General features: G+C 44.0%; 1 long non-coding RNA gene and 1 pseudogene across 3 annotated transcripts; both read left to right on the top strand.

Moving 5' to 3' along the window:
* The first annotated feature begins 1,141 nt into the window (after nt 1-1,141).
* LOC136528502 (uncharacterized) lies at nt 1,142-4,381 on the top strand. 3 transcript variants are annotated; one of them, XR_010777097.1, is made up of 6 exons: nt 1,142-1,419; nt 1,556-1,958; nt 2,049-2,212; nt 2,305-2,383; nt 3,106-3,170; nt 4,155-4,381. It is a non-coding gene; the product is annotated as an uncharacterized lncRNA (long non-coding RNA). The 3 variants fall into 3 exon arrangements; XR_010777096.1 differs by lacking the exon at nt 4,155-4,381 and having other exon boundaries at nt 1,556-1,652; nt 1,774-1,958; nt 3,106-3,349; XR_010777095.1 differs by lacking the exon at nt 4,155-4,381 and having other exon boundaries at nt 3,106-3,349.
* A 4,685-nt stretch (nt 4,382-9,066) lies between these two features.
* LOC136526944 (peroxidase 52-like) lies at nt 9,067-10,095 on the top strand (annotated as a pseudogene).
* The last annotated feature ends 1,850 nt before the right edge of the window (nt 10,096-11,945 follow it).

Below are 11,945 nucleotides of genomic sequence, written 5' to 3'. Positions count from 1 at the left end.
GTAGAGTTTTGGGTTGATTTTTGTTGATTGTTTGTCCGTTCCTTTTTCTGTTCGTGAGTTCGTTGGTCTCTGTTCGTTGCTAGCAGTATTGGCTGCTCGTCTGTTTGGCAGGGGGACGTGCGTGGGATTGGCTGAGCCAAAGGGGCGTGAGTGCCCAGCACCTTCGATGCTCATCCAGCAGCCATGCTGCTTGCTTTCCCAGCGCCGTGTGCTCCCTGTGCGTGAATGTTTTTGTTCTTCTTCGTTCTCGGCTGTGCGTAGACCCACAGTCGTTCTGTCCCTCCCCGGTCTCTGCGTTCGTTGGTCTCCTGTATTTCGGCCCGAGCAAACCAGCATAGCAGCGTGCTTGCCCTTAGTGGGCTGCTCGCCGAGCCGGAGTCCAACACCGAGCGTGCTTGCATCGAGCTGTGCTTGTTCCTGGCCGTGCGTGGCCTTCTTGGTTCCTGTGCGTGCGTCCGTTCAGCTGCAGTTTGGAGAGCAGCCCCTCCGTTCAGCAGCAAGATGGCGGTCGCGAGCTCCGCCGGCCATGGACGCGGACGCGAGCGCGAGCGTGAGTTCTGTCGGGCGCGGGTGCGAGCTCTGCCGGCGTCGGACGTGAGCGCGAGCGGTGTGGACGAGAGAAGGGTATTTTAGACCTTTATACTGATCGGGCTCACATGTAACGGTTAAAAACGAACAGAACACCGACGGAATGGTTCGGAGAGCAAAGAAGTTCAGAACGATAGCACTCGTGTGCGGTCAATTTTTTTAATGGCTTGTGTGTAATTACAAACTTTTTTTATGGCATACATGTAAAAGTCTCATTAGGGTTAATCACGATATATATATCAAGTCGCCTGGGTCTTTAGATAAACCTTCTCTTCGGGGCCGTGCCTGCTCCTTTGTTAGCGGGGCGGGGATATGGGGAACGAGGACGGGGGACTTGCTACCATCCCCAGCCCGGACGGGGAGCAAGTTTCCACCATTTTAAATCTCAGTGGAGATGAATTTACTACTATCCCCATCTACGAGCCGAGATGAATTTACTACTCCTGTTCGCTTACTGGTTTTAGCTAGAATTTATCGGTCGAGTCGACCCTCTGACAAAAACAGCACCAACCTGGCTTACAAGGCCACCGGCCAATAGGCTCCCTGCGGGGATTCGGGATCGGGTCCCCGTCGCCATCTTTACACCCGTTGCGCCTGCGCTGACATCCTTCGCCAGTCTGTCGCCGTTCACTACGCCGCGCGGCCTTCCGACACGCCGAGACGCGGCTCCATCGCCGAGGTCGTCTTCTCCGGCCTCCCCTCCGCCGACCAGGTCCGCACCGCCAACGGGCTCGCCGCCGAGGACCCCGACGCCTCCTCTTCCTCCCCGTCGCACACGGTGCCGGACGTGGCGCTGAAGGCCACTCCACCGCGGCCGCGCTCCAGCGGAAGGTTCGGCACTGCCCTCCCTCCCTGGCTCGCTCTTTCTGGCCCCGATCGGATCCGCCCCCTGTGTTAGGGTTTGGGTGACGGGGTGGTACTCGATCTGACGGCACGGATTTGATTTTCTTGGCGTGTGCCTGTGCAGTTCGATGGCTTGGCGGCGATGGTGCAGGCCATCCTCTCCAACGACCCCACCGTGTAGCTTCAGGCCACCACGCAGTTCAGGAAGCTGTTCTCCGTAGGTGTGCCCCTCTTTGTCAAGCTCCTCAACTCCCACAGCGAAGATAAGTTACTCTCTTCTGTATGAGACTTACGTAGAGTGATGCTTGGGTTCTTTTTTTTTTATTTTTTTTTATTTTGCAGGCTGTATGGGCTTTAGGTAATGTTGGTGGTGACTCTCCAAAGTGCCGTGATCTGGTGATTGGCCACAGTGGGCTATTCGTCTTGCTGCAGCAGCTTAATGAGCATGCTAATCTCTCAATGCTGAGGAATGCCACATGGACTCTCCAACTTCTGCCGGGGGAAGCCACAACCAAAACTTTGATCAGGTTACTATCTGGGATTGCTTTTTTTGTGTGTGTGTTGGCCAAAGTTGATCCTGTGAATGATATTGGTTTGTTTTGTTCATGCTTGAGTAGTTCAAACCAGCATTGCCAGCACTGCAGTGCCTTATCCACTCTCAGGATGAGGAGGTCCTAACTGATGCCTGTGGGGCTCTCTCATACCTATCTGATGGGACTAATGACAAAATCCAAGCTGTTATTGAATCTGGTGTGTTCCCTCGCCTTGTGTAACTTCTGATGTAAGTGCAATTTTTTATATATGTTTTTCTCTATACCATTCTAAAGTTTTACCATGATAGATTGAAACCATCACACCTGAATTTTTATTTAGGCATCCTTCGGCCTCTCTACCCATTCCTGCTCTGTGCACGGTGGGTAACATTGTAACTGGGGATGACATGCAGACTCAGGTAAACTCAATTGGCAAGTTGTACCTTTTTAATGTTTTTTTTACAGCTTTATGTCCAAGCTTTGTTGTCTTGTATGAACTGGGGACAGCTATAAATACCGTACTAGCTACAAGTTATTCTGGAATGGCGTCATTCCATTGTCTTTCTTTGGTGAATATGCATGGATTTAGCGCATTTGGCGTCTCCTTCAAGCTGGATAAGTTTTGTTGGGTACAATTAGCCTTTGTGGTGTCTTTTCATAGAGAAATGAATTAGCTAGAGAAAATGATAGCCTAGATTTGGTTCAGCCAAAATGATCAGGTAACTACAGAGTGGATTTTACTTTGGCTCAGGAACTGTTATGAGAGATACGAAGCTGCCATTTTGACTGAAATAACTCAAAACTGTATTCAGGCCAGCTAATAAAAAGGATGTTGACTTCAGTTTTAAACTTTTAATGTAGCAAAACTTTTTTGCGACTTTGGTCATAACATAGAAAGTTTCTGGGAACAGCCTTGATGAAAGCAGAGGTAAACAATTGTTAGATTTGGGGTTGAGGAATGTTGTGCACTGAAAGCAGAGGTAAACAAAATGTTTGTTTATTACTTTTCATACGGAAAAATACCTGTTCAAAGGAAGCTTTTAAGATCGGTTTCAACTTTCAAACAATCTGTGTACTATTTGACTTTTAAACATGAATTCCATTTGAATATTATTTCCTATACTTGATCTTTGATGTGTAGGAGAATCATCAGAATCACTCATGTCAAGGATCTTGAATAAATTAAGGATGGAGCAAGAGATCACAGTATGATTGTGTTGCCCTTAATTGGTTCACTTAATGGAAATATGAATATTTAGGAATTGGTTCCAGTCTGTTACATGATCAAACTGTCTGAATGATAGGTTCAGTATGTCATGTCTTTGATATCATTGTTTTGGTGTTTTGGCAATGGTTCAGTAAATGCAATGCCTTGTTTATGGAAAGACAGTGTAGTTTCATTTTATTCTTAACAATGAAAACATATAGTGAATAAAATGCCTTGTTTTTATCTCTCGGTTCATGTCAAGTGATTTTGAAGTTTATTTTTCATGACATTCTGTGGGGGTACTATTAGTTTATGCAATGCCTTACCTATTAGCAAAACACTGAACTTTCAGTGCTCAGTTCAGTGCTATGGAAACAGCTTTGACAATAACACAATTAGCTAAGTACATCAAATTTGATAGAATTAACTTTGGACACTTAACGTGCCCCGATATGGCAGTAGAAAGCTCTATGTTTTTATTGATGGCCTACACTGCAACTGACTTGATCTCAGCAATCCATAGGCAAAACTGACTTGATCTCAGCTCTATGTTTTAAGAAATTGCAGTCAATGGCAGGGCCATGTCTAGGACTCTAGAATGAGGGCTGATCTGCATTCTGCACTCTGAAGCACAGTAGCAGGCTTATGTGCATCTTTAGGAACAAAAATTAATATCCCTTCTCAAAGAAAAAGGAACAAAAATTCCACCATTTAAACATGAAAAGATAAAAAATGCCTTTCAGCACACTGCCTCTAGGTAGGTCTGTGTTCAGGTTGCAGTAGGGTTAATGGTACTTCAAACAATTTGGGGGACTGAGTGCCATTTGCTTTTATGCCAGTGAAATATTTGTTTTAGCCGCTAGTGAGGAATGACTTATTTCCTTAGCTCGCATAAACTTGTGGTGGTCCTGACAAGAGGTATTTTACGATGGATCGCCCTTTGAATACTATACTAATGACTAAGTTCTCATGCTACAAATCAGGTTTCTCATCAGGAAATATAGGAATGCTTGCTATGGTCAGCACCATAGATGCATTGTTTTGTACTTTTACTGTAAGTGGAGGCTGTTCTGCTGCTGAGCAACTTGAGGTACTCTTCACTGCAAGGTTGTCATCATCAAGTTTCATTAACAGTGGCAAGACGCTTAGTGACATCTTCACAATTAGATTCGGAATCAGAGGAAGCGTAGAGCTGTTCATAAGATTATAATGTATATATATACATTGTGGATTAATGTGTATATATAAATTTCAAGTTTTATCAACAGTGCCAAGCCTGACTTTTTTATTAATGTGTATTTGGTCAACAGTGACTGCTAGCCTTTCTTACGAGCTTATCCGTACAGGGACAAATAATGTCGTATTGGATCCAAGCCGTCGCTTTTAATTTGCTGGTTAAATTTATCATTTTTTTAAGAACCTCGTCGTCGTTTGCTGGTTGAATTATCATGTCAGCTTCCGACGACCATTGATTCTTTAGCATAATTCTCCATGCCGATTATTCTGATATCTGCATAACGCCCATGAATGAATGATGAACCCATGCCTTATCCTCATCTAAATACGTCACTGGTCAGAAAGCTAGCAGGTATCCTAACACAAATATTTAATATAATATTTCATATTGCCGTTATGCATGTTTTATGCCATATTAAACAGCTATTGCTTTCGGTTAAGGAGTGCTTATCAGACAAGAAAGCGGCGCTGACCCCAGTTGGCTCTCAATGGTCATCACACGATTGAAACTAGCTTCCATCAAGTAAGTGGTGGCCTCTGGTTTATATACCACTGCTGAACGAAAGTGATTGGTTTTTATTGCTGCTGCCCAATGCGAAATTGTTTGGCGTGTGTATATATATAATAATAGTTATATATGGTCATCTTATCCCAAATCTTATCCTCAGCTGATTCTATTTGTCTTCAACGTGTAAGTTTCAGTTGTCACACCGTTATTGGCGTTATATATGCATGCAAAAAAGGGTGGGGCACGTAAAAGACAGATGGCTACATCATATTGGTTCTAGCTTCTAGAAATTAAATCATTATTTTGCACTGTTACAGAAATGATTGGTAAAGATACTATATTTTATTTTCAAAGAGGAATTTCTTAGCTAATTCTACCATATCTCTGAATCATATATAGATAGCCCGGATAGGCCCCCGAAGACAATGATATCCATCTGGATCGCCAAAAATCGAGAGTGCATCTCTTGAGAAACTGCCTCTGCTTCTAGGCTGTGGCCCTGGAAGTCGATTTCTAGAGGTGAGCTTCTTAAGGGGTCCACGGTCCACCCCTATAAATAGTTGTTACACAAAGAAACGTATGACTTTTTGAGATGAAAAGTCTGAAGAAAATAAACTTTATGTAAGTTATCATGGGTCGTCTTTTGTCCAAAAACACCTTGTAGAGCTTGACGGCTAGAATTTGGTAGTTGTCACTTTTTTATTTAAGATCATGTGGAGGCCGAAATGTTCATTTTAATGTCTTGGACTGAAATTTAATTTGTTGATTCTTTCAAACAACATCAGATGTTCACATGGCTTATATCAAAGTTGTAGCTAACAACTGGATCAACAACTTTCTAGTTCTTATTTTTTATTTGAGATTGTTTCGAGCTCCAAATTCTTGGATTTCAAAATTCAAATAACAACCTTAGATATTGAAAGGTCTATATCAAAGTTATAGTTATTGACACGATCTGCACAACTTGGTAGTTTTTTGTTATTTGAGATCATTTAAGGACCCAAATATTTATTACAAACTCTCATATCTATTTTTTTTATTTCTAGACTAGACGCGGGTGATCCTTCTCTGGAAATTATTTCCAGCGAAGCAAGAAAAAGAAAAATTCTCCTATTGCAATTAGCAACAGCATGCAATGGGATGGTAAAAAAGGCTCACATGAGGGTTGGAATCATGTGACTTGTAACTTGCCATGCGCAAACGTGGTGCTTAGCTTTTTTTTTTAGATAAAAGGATAGTTAATATCAGGCATCATCTACATAATGTAGAATCAAGCCATTATCACAGAGTTGCAACACCCAAACACACCAAGTGAGTTCTTACAAGCAAACACGAAGCTCAGAACGACACACGAAAGTTTAGACTAATGAAGACCAATCCAACTAGTAGATAACCATCCATTGGACGCGAAGAACTACAAGGCGGACTCTTCGAGGAGGCCACAGACATGGATGAATACATCCCTCCGTTCCTCATGGCGCTGTAACTGCGCCCACACCCGAAGCCAGTGTGTTCCACTGAACAATACTTGTAAGAAAGATTTTGGTCTACATTTATCAAAAACAACTTCGTTTCTTGTAAGCCATATTGCCCAACATAATGATGCTGTTGCAGTTAGTAATAACAAGTTTGGTTTGGTCCTTCCCAAATTACACCAGCGATGAAAAATATTGTACATGTTTATTGGTCTCGGTATCCCAAACACTATTGCACGGCTCGCCACAAGAAATTAGCGTATGCACAGTTAGAAAAATATGTTGAATGGACTCTGGTTTATGACAAAAGCAACAATTCTTATCCCCATTCCAATTTCTTCTGATGAGACTGTCTTTAGATAAGATAACACCTTTTTTTCAAATAGCACATGAAGCTTTTAATCTTGGTTGGTAATTTAGCACGCCAAATTTCTTTAGACACTCTGACCCCATTACTAACGAAGGCAACATTCAGTGATCTAACGGAAAAAAGATCTGATGACTGTAAGGACCAAATAAACATGTCCCAACTTTCTTGCAAGTTCAATATCGCTAACGAAGAGACAAATCTTATTCCAATTCCCGACTGTGGTGCTTAGCTAGTGGATTATCTCTGGATTAAAAAAATATATGTTTTTTTAATCCTTTTTTATAATTTCAGAACATTATTTCCAGAGGCCAGCTACATAAGCCGATTGCCTCTAGAAATCTATTTGACATGTCCCTAAAAAACCGCTTTGTTTATGAGAACCTTTTGACATGCAATCTAGAAAAAATTGTTTTGGCCCTCTGCTATTAGCGTTGTATGTTACAATCAGTTTACAACATAAATGTTCACCGGGCACGCACTGTTGGATATGATTTTTCACACAATCTATAAGTTTTCATCTCCCAGTATATTAAATGTAGTTCTATAACTAAATTTTTTGCGTGTTAGAGCTAATAGATTTATACTATACACATGCTTACGCTTTTCCAGCTTAAATTATACTTTCTTCGTTTCAAATTATAAGACGTACTAAGGTACGAGAACTTGATGTGTGCCGCTGTGTGTGTGTGTGTATATATAGGTACGAGAACTTGATGTGTGCCGCTATATATATATATATATATATATATAGAGAGAGAGAGAGAGAGAGAGAGAGAGAGAGAGAGAGAGAGAGAGAACTACTACTCCGTAGCTGACTACAAAATAACTTATTCTGTAGCCACTTTGAGTTACGATAATTACTATGTTAATTTACGATATTATAGTAACTCCTTACTAAGTGGTTTACTATAACGTTATGGTAAATATCCCCATGTGTTATAGTAACCTAACTATCGTAAATATGTATTGACATTATCGTAAATTAGTATATAAAATTATCGTAAATGGAGGTGGCTACAGAATAACTTATTTTGTAGCTGGCTACTGAATATACTCTCCCTATAGAACTACTACTCCGTAGCTGGCTACAAAATAACTTATTATGTATATATATATATATATATATATATATATATAGAACTACTATCCTATAGCTGACTACAGAATAACTTATTCTGTAGCCACTTTGAGTTATGATAATTACTATGTTAATTTATGAGATTATAGTAACTCCTTACTAAGTGGTTTAATATAATGTTATGGTAAATATCCCCATGTGTTATAGTAACCCAACTATCGTAAATATGTATTGACATTATGGTAAATTAGTATATAAAATTATAGTAAATGGAGGTGGCTACAGAATAACTTATTTTGTAGCCGGCTATTGAATAGCCTCTCCCTATATATATATATATATATATATATATATATATATATATATATATATATATATATATATATATATATATATATATATATATATATATATACACTAATTTACGATAATGTCAATACATATTTACGATAGTTGGGTTGCTATAACACATGGAGATATTTACCATAACGTTATAGTAAACCACTTAGTAAGGAGTTACTATAATCTCGTAAATTAACATAGTAATTATCGTAACTCAAAGTGGCTACATAATAAGTTATTTTGTAGCCAGCTAATATATATATATATATATATATATATAATATGTTAATAAAATCAATGTATTTAAAAAAATAAAAAACATCTTATAATTCGAAATGGATGGACTACTATCAACGTTCAGCTATTCATCAAGCGTGCATGGAGTCCATCTCCCTCCTGGGTAGCGTACCTGTGTGACGTGGTCGGTCTGGGAAACTTCCTCTCGTATACGTGCGCCAGTCCAAGAGGAGTCAGGACTCACGCATAAAGAATTCCGGGTGGTGAACGGCCGCTTCTGATTGTGAATATGATATTGTGGCGAGAAACGAACAAAAGAAAAACATGCAATAATTCACGAGGGACAGGAGCGTCGTTAGCGACGTGGCCGCCACCGCCAGCCTGGTCCGTGCGTGCCGGACCAGACAGACTACCGGTCAACCAAATCCGGCTAATGATCGGATCAAGCTGCAGAGTTTGGCCCAGAATTTTGTACGTGATGCATCATGCATGCAAGTGCAGGCGTCAACGACCGCCATGCATGCACGCGCATAGCCTGCCGCATCCCCCTGCCTACGAACTGAAGGTCGAGCCTCGAGAAGCTAGATCACTATAAATTGGAGGCCACCCTGAGCATCTCTTGTCTCATCGATCCACCATCGAGCTCTTTTCTAGCAAAAAAGCAAACTGCTCTCTATTCTCATCTCTTCTATCTAAATGAAGGTCTACTCCTAGGTGGCTAGCTAGTAGGCGCACAAGCTAGCCATGGCCACATTCACCTGCAGGTCCATGACCTTCCTCGCCCTCGCCGTCGTCCTCGTTGCCCTGCTCACCGGCGCCGCGGACGCGCAGCAGCTCTCGCCCAACTTCTACTCCAAGACGTGCCCGAACCTGGCCACCATCGTGCGGCAGCAGATGGCGTCCGCCGTGGCGGCGGAGAAGCGCATGGGCGCCTCCATCCTCTGAATGTTCTTCCACGACTGCTTCGTCAATGTAAGAAGAGCCGCATGCATGCAACCGCAACCCATGCATGCATCAATGTGCCGACATCCTCGCGCTCGCCGCCCGTGACAGGGTCAACCTGGTTAGTAGTAGCTAGCAGGACTCTGCTTCTGCTTCCTCTTCCTCCCGTGACGACTGACGACCTCTCGTCACAATGCAGCTGGGAGGGCCGAGTTGGAGCGTGCCGCTGGGCCGGAAGGACTCGCGGACGGCGAGCCAGAGCCTGGCCAACTCGAACCTGCCAGGCCCGGGGTCCAGCCTCGCCACCCTCATCAGGATGTTCGGCAACCAGGGCCTGTCGGCGCGCGACATGACGGCGCTGTCGGGCGCGCACACCGTCGGCAGGTCGCAGTGCCAGTTCTTCCGCACCCGGATCTACACCGAGAGCAACATCAACGCCAGCTTCGCGGCGCTGCGGCAGCAGACGTGCCCGCGCTCCGGCGGCGACGCCACGCTGGCGCCGTTCGACGTGCAGACCCCCGACGGGTTCGACAACGCCTACTACCAGAACCTGGTGGCGCAGAAGGGCCTGCTGCACTCGGACCAGGAGCTCTTCAACGGCGGGTCGCAGGACGCGCTGGTCAGGCAGTACAGCACCAACGCCACGCAGTTCTCCGCGGACTTCGTCTCCGCGATGATCAAGATGGGCAACCTCATGCCGTCGTCAGGGACGCCCAACTGCAGGAAGCTCAACTAGCTAGCTAGCTAATTGAAATTGAAACCAAGGTCATCATGCATGGTCAGGTTTATATATTATAGTACATGATGAAAGGATAATTCCAAATGTGTAGTGCACTTGTCCGTCCGCTCAAGTTCTCCGGCCGGGTGACAGCACGGAAGTGTGTGTGTGTGTGTGTGTGTGTGTGTGTGTGTGTGTGTGTGTGTATACACACACACTGTATGTCTGAATGTCAGATCACAAGATTACATAATACAAAAGGCTGGCATTATATTACTGTATCACACAGTTCCGTCCAATTTATTATCACAGTCCCAGGATAGCTTCATCATGCATGTGCCAGTATATTCCTTTGGTCGATCACAATCATCACAAAATAAAAGATGGTGGTCATAGACACATTACTTTTGGCCACAACTTTGGTGGTAGAGGGAGTATCTTAAGTCTTCAGTACAAGTAAAAGACGAAGACATGCATGATGTGTGCGATTTCCAAAAATCACTACCATAATTTGGTAGTATTAAGGATGTTCTTCACTGCAAGTACCCTCTAGCCTCACTGCACCACAACACCAAGATTGACGAAGTAAGAGACTCACCTTGTACCAAATTCCAGCACAATGCACTTTTTGAGGTAACACACTGTGGTTTTATTTTTTGGCATCTAGTTGACACCGGAAGATTTATATCACACACAGTGCAACGACGAAAGGTAAAACAAAATCCTCTGTAACTACTTAGATGGACAACACTTACTATTAGGATTCTGTTCCACAAACAAATAATGGAAGCCTAATCTTTGTCTTTCAAAGAGAGAAGGGAGAAAAAGGAACGAGAAGAAATACACAGTGTTTTTCAGCGAAGGAGTAGTATTTTTCTCTCTCAATGAATCAGCATAAGCATCCAGCGTTCGCATGCTCGTATACGATCGTGGATTATAAGCTAGAACAATATTTTTCTCTTACACCAAACTAGCTAGCAGTAAATAATCCACGATCATTTACAACGAAACGAACAGGCTGATCAGCATCAGCCAAATTTCAGCGAAAGGAACAGAGCCCACTGCGTCAGACACTTTTTTTTTCTCCCGAAGAAACCACTGCGTCAAACAATGCAGGCGGTTCACACTGTACTGTACATCCGATATTTTGCCAGTCACAGTCACAGGCATGCTGACCGTAGGTAGCTGCAGTTTCCACATGGATAATGGATTTAGCTCGCCTCGAGGAGAACCAAGGTCCATGACTCCATTGGCTTGTGTACTACAGATGCGGCGCCCATGCAGATTGCCCTGGGTACATGTCGTTTTCATGCTCATGGAGCTTCTACGGCTACTCGCTACCCAAGAGAAGGAAAGCGTAGTGGTCACAGCTGTTTACGCATTTCTGCATGCATGGTGCAGGCAACCGGCGTCGGTCAAAGTCCAAATTAGCAGCCCCGGTCGCCACATGCTGGTAGTGCGGCCGACTCCAGTACCACAGAGAACCGAGCACAACACTCTTCTCCGATCCAATCACCCGAGTTGGACCTCGACCACTGCTTCCCTCTGGTCGGTATCACCACTGTCCACTACGGCACACCGCAGTGGGTCGGCCGGCGTCTGGCCCTTTTTCGCAGCAGCCGTGCGCTAGACTGGTGCGATACCGAGTTGTGGAGCAGAAACTCTCACAAGCGGCAGTCTCGGCACGCCACATGCGAGCAGAGTGGCCACCGCTAAGTGCTGAGTGCTGGCGCTGGCGGGTGCTCGCCAGCGACGCCCGCGCGCTCGCGGAGGGGTGCTGTCGTGTCTCTCTGCGTCCCATGTTCGACGTCCCGTCCGCAGAGGCAGGCAGCGCGACGTGCGCCAGACAGACCGAGCGGCTTCGGTGC

Source organism: Miscanthus floridulus, chromosome 19 (genome assembly GCF_019320115.1).
Source record: "Miscanthus floridulus cultivar M001 chromosome 19, ASM1932011v1, whole genome shotgun sequence".
Lineage (NCBI taxonomy): Eukaryota > Viridiplantae > Streptophyta > Magnoliopsida > Poales > Poaceae > Miscanthus > Miscanthus floridulus.
This window is presented reverse-complemented; position numbering and strand designations above follow the sequence as displayed.